Raw genomic sequence first — 17,110 nt, 5'->3', positions numbered from 1 at the left:
CTAATGTTATTTCTTAACAGAACTAAAAAGCTGGGAAAGAAAAATGTCTTCCGTATGAAAATGGTAACCAAACCAGAGGGGTAGAATTTAGAGGTTATCATAGTTGAAAATCTAGAGGCAATAAAAGAATTGATTTTTTAAATGTCTTATGAAGCACACCTCCCCAAATGTTATCTGTAGTTGCTAATAGTACTGGTTAGTTTTGGAATGGTGTGGAGAGACATTAACTTTATACATTTTAGTGTTATTTGACTTTTTTTAAGTTCAGCATACCAAAGGAGATGATGCCTCCCTTAGGAAAAATTGTGAAGCCCCCAGAGTCTGCAACCACCATGTCACCAGCTTAGGTAAGATCCCTTATGCTTTGCCTGCTAAATGATCAACTAGTTGATGTGACAAATTAATTCAGATATCTACCTATGCTATTCATTTGGGTGGCTACCAGCCACATGACGGCTGTTGAGCACTTGAAATATGTCTAGTTTTCACTGAAATGTACTATAATGTAAAATACACACCGAATTTCAAAGATTTAGTGTGAAAAAGGTAGAATGTAAAATGTTTCCATAATTTTTTGTATTGATTACATGTTGAAATAATACTTTGGATATATTGGGTTGAATACAAATATTGTTAAAATTAATTTCACTTTTAATTTTTTTAGTATGGCTACCAGAAAAAATTGTAATTACAGATGTGATTCACATTTGTGTCTCACATTTTATTTCCATGGCACCTGGCTGCTCTAAACTATCATAATGTACATTATCCCATTGAGTCCTCTCAGTAGCCATGTAGGGCAAATGTTTTCTACTCCCTTTTTTATAAGACTGAGAGGCTAAATCACAAGTCCAAGATCTCACCCAACTAGGCAGTAGTAGACTGAGACTTCAGATCTTTTTTTTAAATTTTTTTTTTAAGTTAGTTTATTTATTTATTTTTATATTTATTTTTGGCTGTGTTGGGTCTTCGTTTCTGTGCGAGGGCTTTCTCTTGTTGCGGCAAGCGGGGGCAACTCTTCATCGCGGTGCGCGGGCCTCTCACTATCGTGGCCTCTCTTGTTGCGGAGCACAGGCTCCAGACGTGCAGGCTCAGTAGTTGTGGCTCACGGGCCTAGTTGCTCCGTGGCATGTGGGATCTTCCCAGACCAGGGCTCGACCCCGTGTCCCCTGCATTGGCAGGCAGATTCTCAACCACTGCGCCACCAGGGAAGCCCAAGACTTCAGATCTTCTGACTCAAAGTCCACATGTGGAAAGAGGGAGGTTCTAAAAATATTCCTCTCTCAAGAGACAAAGGTTCCTCAAACCCTCGAAGTACTGGGGAATGTCTCCAAAACATATGCTTTTTGTTTGTTTGTTTTTTGGCCGTGTTGCTTGTGGCTTGTGGGATCTTAGTTCCCCCACCAGGGATCTAATTCGAGTCCTCGGCAGTGAAAGTGCGGAGTCCTAATCACTGGACCTCCAGGGAATCACCGTATCCTTTCCTATTGCTTTTGAAGAACAATTTATAAGGAAACAATTTTGCAGGTATCTGGAAAAAAGTTATAAGTAGTTAATCATTTAATCAGAATTTTTCTCTAGGCATCCAAATATAGTGTCTTATCTTTAGTAAGAAGCCATGGGTATTGATAGGGTTAAGTTTATGCAGTGCAGATGTTGACTCATATATAATCCTTTAATTTATTGCAGTCTTCCACTGTACAAGTTTTGAAAAATTATGGGTATTTTTATGTCATCTTTCTATTAGCCACGTGTAGCTTAGCACAGACTCCGTTGCTGGGCATTGTAGGGCTGTGTCTTCTTATCTTGCCCAAGAGCATTTATCAGTTTGTGAAAGAGAAAGGAAGAAAGAAACACAATACTGTAGGATAATAGAAGAATAAAGCTAAATCATTTAGCATGGTATAAAGAATAATGATAAATTAAAATGTTAATGAAAAGCAATAGAACCTTTTAAAATTTTGTTATTATTTATTAAGGCTAAACTGAATTCCCAAGGTTTTCAGCCAGAGTGCAGAAATTGCCTGACTTTTACATGATAATCTCTATCCTTCTGAAAACTGCCAAGGGGAACAAATAATAATTTGTTACATTCTGATTCAGAAAGCTCATGTAAGATCATTTGTAGAGCATCCATTTTACCCAATTCCCCAGCTCTGAATTGTATTCAAATAGTTTAACTTAGGTTTTAGGTTACCTGTGACATGTGCAAGGTTAAAAAAATGAAAAAGTGAGAGTAGGAAAAAATGTTAAAATTCAATGTATCAGAATTAAGTTTTTTATTTTTAAGATAACATTTTAATAATAGTTAATATGAGACACATAGTAATTTTAAAGATGACTAGTCAGCTATAAAAGATAGTTAACAGGTGATTACAAAGCACCAAGGAAATGAAAAATAAAACACACAATGAGTGCAGTCCATGATGAACATAAACCTTTTACTTCAGACATTATAATTTCTCTTCTCGTTGTATATTTCATTCTCACTTTAAAAGGGTGTTTTCATTTTCAAGTGTCAGAACAGTGAGTATTGATCCTGAGAAGTCCATTATTTACAGAAGACATATTTCGGTCTACTAGTTGTCATTTGTATAAAGAAACTGTTGAATTTTCATGATGGCCTGTCAGTGTTCTTTTTTCAAAACAAGTGCATTCCAGGCAGAAATTTTCTTCTTAATCTCTCTTTCATTTGATCTTTATTTATATTTTATTCCTTAAACCCAGACCATTTCTGAAAGGATTTGAACATGGAGAAATATTTCACAAAATCCATAGCAGTAATTTTACAAAAGTTAGTTGGTAAATTTGTATGGTGAAAATGAATTGTTGGCTACGTAAGGAAGGATGGGTGTATTAGGGTTCTCCAGAGAAACAGAACCAATAAGGTATATTTTATATGTATATATAAATAAGGAATTGGCTCACATGATTATGGAAGCTGGCAAGCCTAAAATCTGCAGATACAACGTCCATTCTGAGTCCAAAGACCTGTAGCTGCTGTAGAACCAGGGACCAGTTCAAAGGCTCCCAGGCAGGAAAGTGCGCTCTTGAAGGGGGAAGGGGAGGTAGTGAGGCTTTCATTTGGTTGAGTGAGGCCCACCCACATTATGGAGGCCAATCTGCTTTACTCAGTTTACTGATTTAAATGTTTATCTCATTCAAAAACACCCTCACAACTTATATATACTACCAAATGTAAAATAGATAGCTAGTGGGAAGCAGCCACATAGCTCAGGGAGATCAGCTCAGTGCTTTGTGACCACCTAGAGGGGTGGCATAGGGAGGGTGGGAGGCAGACGCAAGAGGGAGGATATATCGGGATACATGTATATGTATAGCTGATTCACTTTGCTATAAAGCAGAAACTAACACACCATTGTAAAGCAATTATACTCCAATAAAGATGTTAAAATAAAAAACCACCCTCACAGAAACACTCAGAATAATGTTTGTTCAAATATCTGGGTACCCTGTGGCGCAGTCAAGTTGACCCATAAAATTAGCCATCACAATGGGAAAGAAAGCCTTGCCTGGACCTTGACTGAGGATTTACTTGGATCCCCTTAGAATGGGAAGGCCTGGGAGTACACTACAGTCCATACTCGGCTGATGGGTTAATAGGAATGTCTTATATGAAGGAGAGAGAAAATTATGTCTTGTGTCTTATTAGTATAAAGGAACCAAAAATTGTTGAGCTTTATGTGTAGGTGAGTGATTGCAGCTCTGTTTTCTAACAGCAGACCTTGGTTCCTTCTGAAAGCTATGAGGGAACGATCTCTCTCCTTGGCTTATCGATGGCTATCTTCTCCCTGTGCCTTTTCCCATCATCTTCCTGCTATATGTGTCTCTATCCAAATCTCCCCTTTTTGTAAGGACATCAGTCATATTGGATTAGGGTCGGCTATAGACTGAATGTTTGTGCCCCTCCAAGATTCATATGTTGGAACCTAATTCCCAATGTGATAGTGTTTGGAGGTGGGGCCTTTGGACGGTAATTAGATCTTGAAGGTGGAGCCCTCATAAATGGGATTAGTGCCCTTATAAAAGAGACCCCAGAGAGCTCCCTCACCCCTTCTACCATATAAGGAAACAGTGAGAACATGGCCTTTTATGAACTGAAAACTAGGTCCTCACCAGACTCAATCTCCTGATTCAGATCTCCTTGATCTTGGACTTCCCAGAACCAAGAGAAAATAAATGTTTATTGTATAGGCCACACGGTCTCTGGTAATTTTTTTTTGGCCACGCCGTGCGGCATGTGGGATCTTAGTTCCCCAGCCAGGGATCGAACCCATGCCACCTGCATTGGAAGCTCAGAGTCCTAACCACTGGACCACCAGGGAAGTCCCTCTGGTATTTTTATTATACCAGCACACACTGATTAAGATAGGATCATCCTGATTTTCTCATTTTAACTTGATTACCTTTGTAAAGACCTTGTCTCCAAATAAAGTCACATTGTGAGGTACTGGGCAATAGGACCTAAGCATAGGAATTTGGGGGGGTACACAATTCAACCCATAACAGAAAGCTTTTCAGCTTTCCCACTCTACCATTCTCAGCTGCTTGCTCCTCACTTCAGAGTGGGAGTAGCCAGCATAAACTCTAGAACTAATGCAGAGCAACTACCTAAGCCATTCTGCAATTTGTGTAATTTTTCCTTTTTATGGTCATTTCATTTCAACTTTATTGTATTTGAAGCAATGCTAAGCAGCTCCTGCATTTTAAAAGGGCTCTCAAGAGGAGAAAACCCCTTTTCTTTGAAAAATCTGTTTATCTTGTTCTCAATGAAAAGAAGTATTTCTAAGTAAGTTTTGATATATGAGGCCCAAATTTAAATTTTGACATTATACATCGCCAATCTCAGGAAGGTCTGTCCTGTTATATTATGTTTTTGAACATATAAGATGTGTTTCAGTAACACATTTGTCAGAAATAATACAAGAGACATAGAATCTTATTCACAGACATTAGGAAATATGAATGAAAATAATAACATATATTTAAAAATAAAAATAAAAATCTTGAGGTAGAGAAAAGGCTTAAGACTGGCTGAAAGAAAAGTGGTCAGACTTGTGTTCAGAAAGGGCAGGAGACCTTCTGGGTAGATGGATTCCCAGTACAGGAAGAAGCCTGGTCAAGTAAGCTACATCATACTTCCCCTCTCAGTAGCTCTTGGGACTAGGTTTCTGTCGGCCAGTAAGAGAGCAATTCTATTCTACTTTTGAGGGGAAATTGTACCAGTTAGTAGAAGTTTCAGTTTAGTAAAGTATCTCAGATTGCATACAACAGACATTAATTGGTTAACTTCAGTGCTTAGATTGTGTCTCCAGGATCTTCCCATAGTGCAGTGCAGCTCCAATGACAGTCTGTGCCCCTATGGTCCACCCTTGAAATTCCTGGGAAGGAGAAGCTGACTGACTCTGCTTGGGTCAGATGGTCCAATAAGCTCTGGCTTAGACATGTATATGGGGGGAGGTGGTGTGATGCATTGTCCCATAGACATGCCACTTCACCCCACTCCAGGTATAAGGGCTGTTCCTGGAGAACAGTGGATGGCTGCTACCCTAGGAGGTCTCCTTCAGGCATTAAAAAATATAACAAGATCATTAAAGATCACCACACTTTGAGGGTGGAGGTAAAATGACTAAGAATAAACTTATGATGGACCTTTGCATTTGAGCCAGGAAAAGACTCTTTAGTTATTGAACTCTAAACCTGTCGGTTACGTCTACTCTGCAAAATAGACAAAAACAGGGATGTTTCTCAGAAAAATGAAACGTGGTGACCAGCACAGAAAGTGAGTCTGAGTATTGAAAGTGGAAAATGCAAGGATGTAGTTCAAGTGATCAAAAGTAGTTGAGGCCAAGGAGACTTTGAGTATCAAGGATATGCTCTATATCTTAGTGTGATGGTGGTTACAAGACTGTATATAGTTACCAAAACTCATTAAACTGTATACTTAACATAGGTGAATTTTATTGTGTGTAAATCATACAATAACGCTAGAAAATAAAACAGGCCAGTTCCTGGGAGAGGCTGCCTGGATGCTGAAGGAGAATATAGACAGAACCCCTCACTTGTAGGAGGCTAGAGCCAACTTATCTGCCACCAAGTGACTGTGCTTCAGCAGATAACAAAGCAGAAACAGAACTTGGGCTCAGGAAAAGCTTCAAGTGGCCTGAGAAAATTCAACAAAATTAACATCGGAGAGCCTGAAAGCAAGGACAGGCATCCTTACAGCCAAATAATTTTTAATCCTATCTTAACATTTGTATCTTTTATGAAGCATTTCACATGTACCATTTCGCTTTCATCAGCACAAAAACCTGCAAAGTGAACAAAATTATTTTTTCTATATGCCACAGAGAAACTGAACTGGGCTGGTGTCAGAATGTGTGCCAGGTATCAATTTATTTCCTCTCGGCCCCAGATTCACTGTCAAGTTCCAGAGGGAGGATTTTCCCACAAGTTCTGCCAGCACAGCACCACAGCAACTTCTGCCACTGTCCTTTCCATCCTCTCCAATGAGGTCTGGATCTCAGAAAGGAGGAAATTCCTTGGATGCTCTATCTCAGCACCCAAGGAAGCAAAGAGAACTCTCGAGAATGCAATATAAGGAGCAGCCACTGTTCCTGCATCTAAAACACAGCATCCAAGGCAGACCCCATGCCCCCAGCCAAGATCTAGACCTTGTTGGAGAGGGCATGCCAGTGGCAGGGAGATCCCTGTGGTGCTGCACCCAGGGAACTTGCTGGAAATCTTCCCTCTGGAACTTGCCTGAGATCCACCCTCTAGGGTGCCAGAGGAAGCTATTCCCTGGGAGGTGTCTCCCCCGAGACCAGAGGGGTATTCTACTACAATATTGCCCAAGATGTGGGGGCCAGTGGCACCTGGGAAGCTGCTGGCTGCTGGGTGCTGATGGCCTCTGCAGACTCCTGTCACACGCACTATTGGGTATTAACGGGAAACTTGGAAATGTAGCTTACTCAGCAAAGTCTCCTTCTACACATGAATCTGCAGGACAGCAGTTGTTCTAACTGGCTGCCACTCCAGTGACTTTGGGATGTGTTGATCCCTGCGCACCTGTACGCACACATAGAAAGACCCTTAATCCCCTTTAGAACTTGCTTCTGACTAAATCCTTACTTCTGACAAGTAGGATGAACGCCTTGTTTTAAATCAGATTGTCTTTTCTTGTGTTTTCTATCTCCCTAGGGTAACGTTCATTATTTTATCCCCAAGAGACTAGATACAGCTTGTTCAAGGCTGTCAGGAAATTTGAAGTCGTTCGTCTTAGTCTCAGGTCATCTCGTTTAGGCACTGGGCTGTAGGCAGGAAAATTACATGGGACTCTTGAGGCTTAGGTAAGTGCCTAGAAGGGCCATCATCCTAGGTGAAGCTGCCATCTGAGAAAACTGCTGAGAGTATGAGCTCTAAAGACTCTGCTCTTAAATCCTCTAATATGAGAATGTCAAGAGTTCAGAATTTATTTTCCACATCAGCAAGGTTATATTTAGAAACAAAGATTCACTGGCTTTTTCCTGGATATTTCTTTAAAGATAAATGCACCACTTATGAGGTATTCTTACCCCCAAATTGAATGTGAATTGGAAATCTACTGCCAGTTTAAGGAAATACTGGGGACAGAAATGTGGTAAGCACCATGGGGATGCCATCAGCAAAATCCAACGTATAGGAAATGCTACAGGACAAATAACCTGGTATCTTAAACAACTAAATGGCAAGATGAGAAGGAAAAAAAAAAAAAAGCAGAAGGAAGGATTTGTAGAGTACAAAGAGACATAATAACAGGTGCAATATATGGATCTTGTGTGGAATAACCAAATGTAAAAAAAAAAATGAAGTAATAAGGGAAATCTGCACGCTGACTGGATATTTTATGATGTTAAGATATTAGGTGTAATAACGGTATTATGGTTTTTACTGTAATGGCTTTATCTGTAAATAGTGTTTACATATTGGATATTTTCTTTGAAATAATCATTGTGGGAAGGAAGGGTAAAGGTATAAGTTAGGCTTTCTAACATGGGCACCATTGACACTTGGAGCCAGATAACTCTTTGTTGTGGAGGCTGCCCTGTGCGTTGTCTGTTGTTCAGCAGCATCCCTGGCCTCTACCCACTAGCTGCCGGGAGCACTGCCCAGTTGTGATGATCAAAAATGTCAACAGACGTTGACAGATATCCCCTGTGGGGCAAAATCACCCACAGTTGAGAGTCTTTGGTGTAAATAAGACAAGATTGGCCTGGTGTTGATAACTGTTGAAGTCAGTGTATATGAATACATGAGGATTCGTTATTCTGTTTCCTCTACTCATATATGTTTGAAACTTTCAATAATACATCTTTTAAAAATATTAACTTAAAACGGGTGAAGAGATAGAAATACTGCAAAGTGTTTGACCATAAAAACCTTGGCAACCACAAATATTTGCACCAATTAATTTTTGGAGACAAAAGACAAATGACAAGCTGAGAGAAAATAGATGCAATGTATTTCACAGGTAAAGGGCTAATTTCTCTAATGTACAGAGTTCTAAAACATTGAAAGAGAAAAAAGCCACCAACTCGATAGAAAAATGGGCAAAAGACAGGAACAGTCAATTCTCAGAAAAAGATATACAATTGGTCCTTGAATATATGAAACAGTACTCAACTCTACTCATAATAAGCTATATGCAAAGTAAAACACTGAGAAACCATTTCTCACCTATCAGATTAGCAAATATTCGAAAACTTGACAACATCCTTGTGGTAGGCAGAATTCTAAAATGCCCCCCACCATGATGTTTGACCTCTGGAGTTATAACCTTGAATAGGTTATGTTATATAGCAAAGACAAGTGAATTTTATGAATGTATTTAAGGTCCCAAATCAGTTGTCTTTAAATTAATCAAAAGGGGAATGATCCTGGTAGCCCTGACTTAACCAGTAGGCTGCCCTTCAGCAGAAGGCTCAGACCTTTCTTGAAGGTGGAGACATTCTCCTACTGTCCTTTAAGAAGCAAGCCACCGTGAGTTTTATAGCCTCAAAGAAATGAATTCTGCCAACAACCTGAATGAGCTTGGAGCCAGATTCTTCCCCAGTAGAGCCCTCAGATGAGAACACAGCCTGGCCAACACCTCCTTTAATGCTGTGTAAGACCCTGAGCACAGGGTTCAGTTAAGCTGTGCTCAGATTCTTGACACAAAAACTATAAGATAGTAAATATGTTTTATTTTAAGCCACTAAGATTGTAGCCATTAAAAAAAAAAAAGATTGTAGCTATTTGCTACACAGCAGCAGAAAACTGATAGAACATTCTATAGGTGAGGCTTGGTGAAAACAAGCACTCTCATACATGTCTAATGGGAGTGCAAAATGATAAAAGCCCTATGGAATTTGGTAATATGCAACAGTGCATTTCTACAGTGTCTGTATATGCATTGACATTTTTTATATATATAAATTTATTTATTTATTTATTTTTGGCTATGTTGGGTCTTCGTTGCTGCGCACAGTCTTTCTCTAGTTGCGGTGAGCGGGGGCTACTCTTCATTGCAGTGCGCGGGCTTCTCATTGCAGTGGCTTCTCTTGTTGCAGAGCACGGGCTCTAGGCACATGGGCTTCAGTAGTTGTGGCACACAGGCTCAGGAGTTGTGGCTCGTGGGCTCTAGAGCAGAGGCTCAATAGTTGTGGCGCATGGGCTTAGTTGCTCTGCAGCATGTGGGATCTTCCCGGACAAGGGCTCGAACCCGTGTCCCCTGCATTGGCAGGAGGATTCTCAACCCCTGCGCCACCAAGGAAGCCCCGCATTGACTTTTGACTTAGCAGTTGCGCTTCTGGGAATTTACTCTGAAGATGTACCGCTATACATTTATAACAACATGTGCTCAGGGCTTTTCACTATAGCATTATTTATTTATAATACCTAAGTGTTGGAAACAACCTAATTGCACACCCATGGGAAACAGGTTGAATAATTATGGTTTCTCTACACAGTGTAGTACTATGAAACCATAATAAAAGAATTAGGAAGCTCTTTGAGATGGAGAATTCCTAGAATATATCATTAATGAAAAGAGTAGAGTAAGAGAGTATATATAGCATTCTACCTTTAGTAAAGAAAGAAATAAGAATATAGGTGTGTGTGTATTTGCTTATTTTTTATTAAAAAAGAAACACAGAAAAGATAAATAAGAAACTGATGAAAATAGAAAGTCATTACTTAGGAGAGGGGAACAGGATGAGAGTGAGTCTTTTGAGTGTATATAAAATTTTTGAACTCTGTAAATGTTTTACAAATGCAAAAAAATTAAATCAAAAACTCTATTATTGATGTGGATGTGGCAGTATATAGTGGGAAATGTACCGGTATCTGCAATCTATTTTGAAATGTTTCAAAAATATAAGATACATGGATGTATACAGAGCTGTTTAGATGAATGTGATAAAGTAAATATACTAAAATGTTAATGGTAAATTTAGGCAGTGGGTATACAAGTGTTCACTTAAATTTTTTTCTGCTGCTCCCTATGTCTGAAAATTTTATAGTAAAATGTTGGGAAACATTAAATGAAAATGAACGCACAAGAGCAAACCCTAAACTAATTCTAATTGTGCATCAAATTGATGATGTAACCACATAGAGAAAAGAATTAATTCAAGTACGTTTTGAACATAGTACTCCCTACACTCTTAGTGGGATGTATTCAAAGGACAAAAAATTTCAAAGAAATCTTGAACTTTGCTTATTAGGAATCTATGTTGACTTCATGATAAGCAGTCAGTCAGATCTCCCAAGTTAAAGTAAATACCAGGACAACAGAATTCTTCCTGAAATAGCTTGCTTAGATTCAGTTTCAGAATGTTAATAACCTTATTCACAATAATTTACCAAACAGTATTCATGGCATATAGTTGCAGGAAGAATTTTTTTTACTACCCACTAGGTGGCAGTGCTCTCTAATCTAATTAAAAGCAGAACTTGAATTGGAAAGACTCATTCATCTAACAATCTATATGCTACATTGATTTTGTCACCTATCGAGCAAACTAGATTTTCATTAATATCTATGCAAAGTAATGTTCTTCAGAATTTTAACAACAAAAGAAATAGATCCTATTTCCCCACACATGGGCTATATTATATTAAATCAAATTTAGAATCACTGGATTGGTGAGGACTTCCGGAAGTCCGCTAGTCCCTTTACCTACCTGCAAAGAGAATAACCTTCTGACTCATTATCTTTTCTCTACCTGGGAAATAGGACATTTCTCAAAGTTCTGTCCCAACATTTAGCATAAAGTCAAGTGGTTCATTTATTTCTTCATTCATTCTTCATAGGGCAAACAATTTCTGAGCAGTTACCATACGCCAGATAATTTGCTAGGTGTTGGGGATAGGATGGTGCCCACAGACACAGTCTGTTGCCCTCAATGATATTACTGTCAATTGCCCTGGCAGTTGGCCCTCCTGAAAAAGTGGAAAAGTTGGTGTGGCTCCTAGTAACATGGCTTACCCTGCTCTTTTCAGCTCAAGCAGAGGAAAGATCTTACAACTATACGAAATGGAGGCCAGTGGGGAAGAAAAGATTAGTAAATAATTACAAGGCAACATGAGAAATGCAAGGGAGTAAGTAGAGGGTGCTGTGAAGCCCACAGGAGGGGGGAAGAGCCCAGCCAGGCTCAGGAGTAATCAGGAAAAGCTTCCCATGAGAAGGGGCATCCTAAATTGACTTGTGAAGGATAAGTAGACACTAGATAGGGAGGGGGCAGATGGAATGGGAGAGGGGAAGGACCATCCAGGTTGCAAAAGTTGGAGGGGGAGGAATAGCATCTTATCCGAATCTGTATCCCCAGTGCCCTACACAATGCCTAGCACACAGTAGACTTTTGTTAAACATAACTGTCACTCTGATGCTGTCATACAGTGTGACTTTGGACAGATCCGCCACTTCTTAGAGCCCAGGTGTCCTCACTCTGAAGGTGAATAAGATCACTTGAGGAGATTGTGGAGAGGGAGATAAGAGGGCTCAAGACCTAAGCCTGAGGACCTCAGATACTTAAGAGACAGGCAGAGAAAAAAGAGTTACTGAGGAAGGCTGGGAATCAGCAACATCAGAGGCAGGAGAAACCAGGCGAGCGTGGTATCTCGGAGGCGAGCATTTAAGAATTTAGCATTGATCAACTGTCAGAAGTCAAGTAATTTAAGAAATAGTAAAAAGTGACCATTAATTTATCGATAAGAAGTTGCCATTAGACTTGGTAAGAGAAGATTCAGTGGCCTGGTGGGTGCAGCGGCCACATTGCAGTGGGTTGAGGCTAGAGTAGCACGTGAACCCGTGGAGCCAGCAAGTACAGAAAACTCAAGAAATCTGGCAGTGAAGGGAAGATCCAGATAGGAAAACGACTGAACATTTAAACCATGTTTAAATGCTGCTGGAAAGGAGACAGGGAGAGGTCACAGGTAGTGGGGGAGAGGCAGATGAGGCTGTAGGGCAAGTGTGGCATCTGGGAAGGTGGGAGAGCACAGGAGGTAAAGCCTTGTGGACTGGAAGAGGGTCACCCAGAGGTGTACTGAGCTTATTAGACACCCAGAGTGGACCTTCTTTTTATTTTATGAGACTTTGCCTTTTTAGAGCAGTTTTAGATTCACAACAAAATTGAGCAGAAGGTACAGAGATTTCCCATATAATCCTCCCTGCCCCAGACACATGTATAGCCTCCCCCATGATCAACATCCCCACCAGAGTGGTGCATTTGTTACAATTCATGCACCTTCACTGACACATCTTTATCAGCCAAAGTCCACAGTCCCTTAGGGTTCACTCTTGCTGGAGTACATTCTATGGGTTTGGACAAATGTACAATGACATGTAGACATCTTTATAATATCATACAGAGTATTTTCACTGCCCTAAAAGCCTTCTTTGCTCCACGTATTTATCCCTCTCTCCCCCACAGTGCCTGGCAACCCCTGATCCTTTTACACTCTCCAGAGTTTTGCCTTTTTCAGATGTCATATAGTTGGAATCATATAATATGTAGCTGTTTCAGATTGGCTTCTTTCACTTAGTAATATGCATTTAAGGCTCTTCCATGTTTTCTCCTGTCTAGATAAATCATTTCTTTTCAGTGCTGAATAATATTCCTCTGTCTGGATGTACCACAGTTTATTTAGAGTGGATCATTTTTTTTAAATTGAAGTATAGTTGATTTACAATGTTGTGTTAGTTTTAGGTGTACAGAAAAGTGATTCAGGTATTCTTTTTCAGATCCTTTTCCATTAGAGTTTGTTACAAGATATTGGATATGGTTCCCTGTGCTATACAGTAGATCCTTGTTATCTATTTCATATATAGTAGTGTATATCTGTTAATCCCAAACTAATTTATCCTTCCCTTGCCCCTTTCCCCTTTGGTAACCCTGAATTTGTTTTCTATATCTGTGAGTCTATTTCTGTTTTGTAAATAAGTTCATTTGTATAATTTTTAAAAATTCTACATATGTGATATCATATGATATTTGTCTTCCTCTGTCTGACTAATTTCACTTAGTATGATAATCTCTAGGTCCATCCATGTTGCTGCAGATGACATTATTTCTTTCTTTTTTATGGCTGAGTAATATTTCATTGTATATATATACCACATCTTCTTTATCCACTCATCTGTTGATGGATATTTAGGTTGCTTCCATGTCTTGGCAATTGCAAAGAGTACGGCTATGAACATTGGGATTTGTGTATCTTTTTGAATTAGAGTTTTTGTATTTTCTGGATGTATGCCCAGGAGTGGTATTGCTGGATCATATGGTAACTCTATTTTTAGTTTTTTAAGGAACCTCCATACTGTTCTCCATAGTGGCTGCACCAGTTTACATTCCCACCAACAGTGCTGGCAGGTTCCCCCATTTTTTTTTTTTTTTTAAAACATCAAGGAAGATAGCACCCCATCTCCCTGTGTCTGTGGTAAACTCCTAGGCTTTTTTTTTTTTTTTTTTTTTTAATTTATTTATTTATGGCTGTGTTGGGTCTTCGTTTCTGTGTGAGGGCTTTCTCTAGTTGCGGCAAGTGGGGGCCACTCTTCATCGCGGTGCGCGGGCCTCTCACTATCACGGCCTCTCTTGTTGCGGAGCACAGGCTCCAGACGTGCAGGCTCAGCAATTGTGGCTCACGGGCCTAGTCGCTCCACGGCATGTGGGATCTTCCCAGACCAGGGCTCGAACCCGTGTGCCCTGCATTGGCAGGCAGACTCTCAACCACTGCGCCACCAGGGAAGCCCAGAGAGTGGGTCATTTTTAACACATTATTTTCAGGAATCATGAAATGAAACAAATAATTAAATGGCCAGAAAGTAAATGCAGAAAGTAAAAATTTTCTCTTATTGAACTTTGTACATATGTAAGTAAAAAAAATTTTTAATTAAAAATATTACAGTACAAAGGGGGAAAAGTAATGCATTAATACTTTTGTATTGCATGCAAAGCGTACAATTTAGGAAGAATACTGAATTGTACCACTGATGTGGATATGTTCTTTAGTCATTCTCCAGTTTTAAACAATTAATTTAAAAAGAAGAAATGTCAATTTTAAAGAGTTTACTCAAATTCAGTAAAATATTTCAAGTATGAACTAAAATTTGTACTTACCAAACAAAAATACCACACTTTTCAGTTTGCACTGTTCGTTGTCTTATGTTTTAAACACATAAAAATCCCAAATGGTCAAATATACAGTGACAGAATTGAAGTAACTCAAGATCTGTTTCTCCACCTCTACAATCAATGTGCCATCATTTATTTTGAATCTAGTGTTTAGAAGCAAAACTGTAATACCCCACGGACTAGAGGCAGGAACTGTACCCAAAGGGAACTCCAGTGATTCCACTAGAAACAGGACTCTCCAAACCCACTGTCTGTGGCTGAGGCTGGGTGTATTGGACGCCCACTCTGTGGCTGGGAGTTCTCTGAACTACTTTCCAGCTAGAATATAATGTTTATTAAAGAAGGAGTAATAAAAATGTGTTCATTTCAAGCTTATACGTATATTTTGCAAACTCAACAATAAGTGCGTTAATTGTTTAGAACTGACTAGCAAAAGACTTTTTCCAGCAAGGAGTATTTTATCTGACATTGTTTAGCATTGCCAATGTTTGGGGATGGTTAAAAGCAGACCAACTAAGCGGTTTTGTTTTTAAATAGCTACAGACAACACATGCCTCATGGCCTGCACCTGGGCGACCGCACCTCCCCCTCCCCCTTGGTAGGCCACTGAGACATTCTGCCCTCGTGGTAGAAGGAAAGCCAAAGGAGGTTTAGCAAGGCGGCAGCAGCAACGCCATCTGTGAGCTAAGAGGAAGCTGATGTGGGTGGTGATTGTAGCAGAAAGTGCACTAGTAAGGCTCGCGCAGATTGGAAGAGGCACAGAAGGGGGTGGGATTATGTTGCACGGAGGGGCAGGATCCAGAAATAGCATAGGAGACCACCTCAGCAGCTGACCAGTCACTCTGGGTCCCAGGACTTCTAAAACCGGGATGAACAACAGGCCTCAGATAATTGGACGGATAATCTGAGTTCACATAAGCATTTGTCCTCACTAAGAGAGTGTTTGATTGGGTGGGTGTGCCAGTATTCACTGTAACGAGCGTCCCTATTGGGAAGAGTTCCACTCTACCGTCTCGGAGGAGGGGGACGGGGGCGGGAGGAGAGGCTCTGCCTTTACCCCCCTACTTTTGACCCCTGGCCGGGCAGCAGCACTGGCTTCTCGCAAATGGCGCAAACCACAAACGTTTTACGAGGAAAATGCTTTGCCTGGGACTGCTTTCCTCAGAAAGGTGTAAGGGCTTGCCCTTAGAGTATAGAGCTCAGTAGAATGCTCTTCAGCACAGGAGAAATAGTTTGAAATAACTGCTGTGAAGAGTGAGACAGAACTGAAAGGAAATACAGGATGAAGGACCCAGAGGAGGTTGGAGACCACAAGTTCCTTTTGCTAAAGCTTGGAGTCATTTTTTCTATTACGACCTCAGTGGGGAGGGAAGGCAGATTGTTACTGTTCTCTAAACCAAGGGCTGGGAAACTTTTTTTCTGTGAAGGGCCAGATAGTAAATATTTTAGGCTTTCCCTATTGCATGCTGTTTGTTTTTACAACCCTTAAAAAACATAAAAACCATTCATAGTTCTCAGGAAGGACAAAAATAGGCCATGGGCCCAAATTGGCCTGAGGACCATACTTCGGTGAACTTTGCTCTAGATAGTTGACACATTCTTGAACTGAAAAGAAATCACAAGCAATCTGTTAGAGATAATGAAGTTACTTCTACTGTTCTAAGGCTATTTTCTTGCAAGAGACTTGGTAATCATTTTGAAAGGGGTGTGTGAAAGACTCATTTTCTTTCTACCTGTGTGAAATAAAAGTTATATTTTTATTGCAAGACGAGAAATTTAAGCAAAAAATCTCTGCCCTTTGGCCTCCTCTCTCCCCTCAGTGTGCATGGTGTATCTGCATTATGCATCAACCAAACCTCCCCCATTGCTCAACTGTAAAGGGCAACATTCTCCCAGCATCAACAAGATACTCCTTAAAAGACAGCATTCTTTCTTGGTCTTGTAAGAGGTCACATGACCCACACGATGCCGCTTAGATCTGGATTATGTAAACTGTCAATAATATGTCATTTGATGTACAGCCCTCTGTCTCAAAAAACTTATATAACTGTGCCTTGACTTCTGACAGGTAGAACAGTTCTCATAGCTTTCTGAGATGCTCTTCCCAGGTAATAATCCTCAAATTTGGCTGGAATAAAATTTCCCATTTCTTTCTTAGATCGACTGATTAATTTTTCATCGACATGAGTGAGAAAGAAAATGGACAAGTGGGCAAGCAAGGTACAACTAAATAGGCTTATGAAAAGAGCTAAGGCAGGTGCCCTTAGATGAAAGGAGAATTAGGGGAAGTTATATGATGTCTTATTTGTGTTATTGATTTGCTCAATACATCTTTTTTTCTTCGGGGAATTTATAGGTTAGATATGAAACAGGTTTTTGGAAAATGGACTGAAAAACAATTCAATGAAAAGAAGAAAATATACCCCATGATTTAGGAC

At 39.9% G+C, this 17,110-nt stretch overlaps 1 long non-coding RNA gene across 1 annotated transcript in view; it reads left to right on the top strand.

The window, feature by feature from the left end:
- LOC132375430 (uncharacterized) overlaps positions 1-17,110 on the top strand; it is an 18,253-nt gene extending 1,143 nt beyond the window's left edge. The window contains exons 3-4 of the long non-coding RNA XR_009506006.1: positions 264-347; positions 17,029-17,110. This is a non-coding gene — a long non-coding RNA (uncharacterized LOC132375430). The remainder of the gene's footprint in view (positions 1-263; positions 348-17,028) is intronic.

The sequence above is a fragment of the Balaenoptera ricei genome, chromosome 11 (genome assembly GCF_028023285.1).
Source record: "Balaenoptera ricei isolate mBalRic1 chromosome 11, mBalRic1.hap2, whole genome shotgun sequence".
Classification (NCBI taxonomy): domain Eukaryota; kingdom Metazoa; phylum Chordata; class Mammalia; order Artiodactyla; family Balaenopteridae; genus Balaenoptera; species Balaenoptera ricei.
The sequence above is the reverse complement of the archived record's forward strand: the minus strand, read 5'-3'. Positions and strand labels throughout refer to the sequence as shown.